The sequence below is a fragment of the Pteropus alecto genome, unplaced genomic scaffold, assembly GCF_000325575.1.
Source record: "Pteropus alecto unplaced genomic scaffold, ASM32557v1 scaffold45, whole genome shotgun sequence".
In the NCBI taxonomy this organism is placed as follows: Eukaryota; Metazoa; Chordata; class Mammalia; order Chiroptera; family Pteropodidae; genus Pteropus; species Pteropus alecto.
The window spans coordinates 16,978,441-16,982,679 of record NW_006442491.1 but is presented as its reverse complement, the minus strand read 5'-3'; positions in this window follow the sequence as shown (position 1 = coordinate 16,982,679).

Below are 4,239 nucleotides of genomic sequence, written 5' to 3'. Positions count from 1 at the left end.
TAATCCCTTGGGCCATTTGAAGGGGAGGGGATGGTTAACCATCTGTCATGGCACTTACATCTTGACACTCAAAATAAATGTTTAAAAGAGCACAAACACGCAGCATTGACTCTACAAGACTGCTGCTTCACCTACGGTGGAGGAGGAGAGAGGGGCTGAGGCCATGTCCTTCCTGAGAAGGGATGACCTTGGGAAGACTTGTTCTCCGTGTTCCAATATCCAAAGGGAGTGGGCTTGTTCTGTTACCAAACTAGGGAGATGTTTAGGAAGACTTTCTAATGTGATGTCCAAAAATAGATTAAGCTGCTTGGGAGGGAGCTCCTTGTCACGTAGGCTTCAAAGGCTCTCTCTTTCAAGGCCCTCTACAGGCATCAGAGTGAAAAGGGACTTCAAAGTCTTTGCTGGAACTCTTCAGCAGGTGTTCTTGGTGGTCCAACTCTGCTTATTCTGAGCTCTTTCTTCCTTGTGCCACAACCCTCTCCTTGCAGCTTCCAGTGGCCACAGCATGGCTAACTCAGCTGAAACGTTCTCTGCCTTCACACACAGGCTCTGATGGTTCCATCTTTGCTCTTTAAAATAACCCTACAAATCCCATTGCTTTCCTGATGCTCATGCTGACAAATCTCATTTTGACAATCATCCTTCACTTTCTGAATTTAAGGGACCAGTCCATCTTTACATCCAGCTCAAAGCTTCCGCCCTATGCTCAGCTTGGGCCTGGCTCAGGCTTGGAAAAGGAGGCACTGTCCATTTCTCCCCTGCTCCCACCTGTTGCTTGGTCCTTCAGAGTTAGAGCAGAAAGAGAAAATTAGGAGAAAAAAAACTAAGGTCTATTTCACTGATGCTCGCGCAGCATGGCCACCGATGCCCTCTGTGTGGCCAGCATGTGAATGCAGGATTTTCGCAATGCATATTTCCTGATGTGGGCAACATGCCCCTCTGTGTGGGCCCCTGAAGGGTCACCCCGCTACCTCTCACTGCGCTGGAAGTAGGGATGCTTTCATGATGACTGGAACCCAGTTCCCTTTCATGGGGCCAACCGGTCCATGGGAAGCTCATACGTCCTTGTCCCACCAAACAGTGGGTGAGCAGGCTGCCCCCAGCCACCCTCTCTCTTCCTCCTGCATCTCAGGCTGCTCCAGCCTCAGCTTCCCACCTCCAGAATGCCTGTGGGGGGCAGCCAGCACCAGAACCTGCATCTATCACTTGCTCCCAGTGTCAAGGCACTCTCACCAGGCCCCAGCTCTGGAATCAGGACACAACTGGGCCTCCCGGTCTCTGCAACACAGCAGCCCTCCACTCTGAGTCCCGAGAGATTAAAAATCAACAACCTTGTGATCCCCGCCTTCGGGTTTCTGCCCTCGAGAATGACTCCTGAGGTGCTACATTAAAAATCCATGTGGGGTTTTTAACCAACCCCATGCAAATGCGTCTTATATCTAATAACACCCCTCCACCCCATTTGGGTTCTAAAGAATTTAAACAATAAAACAAAGAAATAGAAGCCACAATACTACATTTATTTCTAGTAGAGTTGAAAAGTTGAAGGCTGTAGCATAATGTGAGATGCAAGTGGACCTGCTAGCTGAACCCCAGAATTAGGTGGCTTTGGTTAAGGTATATGCTCAGATGCCATCTCAGGGAAACCCAAAATACCAAGGTCCTAAATAAAACAAGCATTTATTTCCCTCTTTCATAAGAGCCAAAAGAGGCAGCTCAGGGACCCAGGCTCCCTTGACTTATAACTCTGTCACCCTCCACTTGCAGCTTCCACCTAGTGGTTCCAGATGGCTGCTCCAGCGCAGGTAAAATGTCCACAGTTCATCCAGCAGGAGGAAATCAATGGGCACCCTGTTTCCCACTAAGGGAACAATATGAGAGCTGAAAGTTGAAATGATACATTTCACTTCTGCTGTCATCCCATTGGCCAGAACTTAGTGATGTGTCCACCAAGGGCCACATCTGCAAAAGAGATTGGGAAGTGTGGTCATTAGCTGGATGAACATTTACCTGACTAATAATTAGGGTTTCTATCATTATAGAGAGAAGAGGAATAGAAATTGGGGTAACCAGAATTTTTTATTACCCTGATCTACCAAGACATGGGCCTTGCTCTCTTCCATAGGGACAGAAAACCCAGAGAAGCACGGAGGACCCTTGAGCCATGAGGAGCAAAGTTGAAGTTGAGTCAAATGCGTGTGTGCGCACGCACACACACACGCACACGCACGCACGCACAGGCACGCGCACCTAGTTATTCTTCCCAAATTAATATATCAGGTAAGCCCTACCACTTGCCTAGGGACAGAGAAAAGCTGGGGACATGCTCAGGGGAAAATTTCTCCTTGTAGAAACCAAAAGTGGGAAAAACCTTCTTCCCAGGACTGATTTCTGCATCCTTAATCACTTTGTTACTCCTTCCAAATCTGGTCCTGTCTCAAGGATGGCCTCTGGAGATTCAGGCATGCTCTTCTGAAAATATCCTCACTGAGCAGAACTCTGCCCTTTGAAACTGGATTTAGCATTTGGAACCAAGCGGAAGTTACCCGGATCTCAGCTCGGCAGGGGCTCACAATGAGAATCGGTTGATGTAAAAAGTAGAATGCATCAGTTAGACCCTTGGGGATGTCAAGATGGAATTAGAAGTACAAGAGAGTTATGGGGAGTGATGCCTATGGAAAAAAGAAGTGGGAGCAGGAGTAGAGGCTAAGCCTTCAGACCATGATGCCAGTCTGCTATCTGTGAAAGAAAAGGCAGAAGGTAGGAAGAGTCATGGTGCCACTCTGAGAAGACCGAGGGCTGCAGTGTAAAGATTTCCCATTCAGAAATTGCCATGAGGCAGAAATGGCCATGCATATTCATGGCTAGGGCTTCCCTGGAAGGTCATGGTCTTGGCTCGAAAGTTGAAGCAAGTCTTAGAAGCACTGCAGGTGCACTGTGCATTCTGTGCAACTGATCAGCAAGTTCCTTCCTGGAAGGAGGGCTGAGCAGCACAACTCCACCACTGACACATTGACTCTGAATGCAGTTCTGACTAATTTGTGAACTCTTCAAGGACAGAGACCAGACCTGCTTCATTTCTGTATTTTTTACTCAAACAAAGAGTCCTTATCCAGTGCACACAGAAGGTCTGATAGATGAATGAATGTTTACGTTCAGGCATGCACTTGTACCCATAACTCCTTTGAAAGGAACAGTGTGATTCATGGGAGCCTCTTCTATTTCTTCTTTTAACTGTCAGTCTTATTGAGTCCCACCCTTACACATTGGAAGAGGTAATACAATTCAATACACAATTAATCACCATCTCTTGGAAATGTTTAATATGTGTCAACCAAGTGCTTTATATTCAATAGTTGATTTAATCCTCCCGACAAACCTGTAGGATAGATATTAACATCCCCCATGTTACCACTGAGGGAGCTAAGGTTCAGAGATATTGAGTCATTTGTGCAAGATCACAGAGCCATGAAGTGGAGAAACTGGAGTTCAAACCCTTCTGTCTACTTTCAGAGCCAAAGGCACTATGCTGAGGTGTCAAGATATTTTGGTGGCCTACAGTCATTTCTTCTTCTTCCTTGCTAATTGAGTCTTGGTTTTGTCTGAGGTTCAAAATCCATTGGTCTCAACCCGTCATAACAATCTTTTTTTTTCTTTTGCCAGTGATTCTTTGAAGGAGGACGTGTAACCCAGTTCTGACTAATGGGGTGTAAGGAAAGTTTTCGACAGGCTTTTGAGAAATATTTTTGTTTATGAAGAAAAAAGAAAGTTGGGGAAGAGAAGCCCTGCCCCGTTTTTCTCTGAGTAGGGTCCTGTACTAATGATGTCTGGAGCAGTGGCAGGTATTGCATAAGCATAAGAGTAAATGAACAGAAAAAAGGTGACTCAGAGCTCTGACGCTGGTAAGATATTTAATTAACCAATCCTAAAACTACCAATCTCCAGACCCACTATTAAGTGAAATAATACATGTTCTTATTGTTCAAGACACTTTTAGTTGGGTATATTGAAATTAAAGGCTTCCTAAGTGATTCACCTCTACTACTGATATGGGAGTCTTCCACGTGCTGGGCACTGTACCAGGAGCTAGGCGTAGAGAGATGAAGGAATCACAGTCTCTGCCATCAAGGAGCATATTATTCAGAAAAGATACAGAATCATGAACTGCACTTGCTGTTTCCTCTGCCTCCATTCAAAACTTGTCTCCACCACTTTCTAGCTGTGTGAGCTTAATCAAGC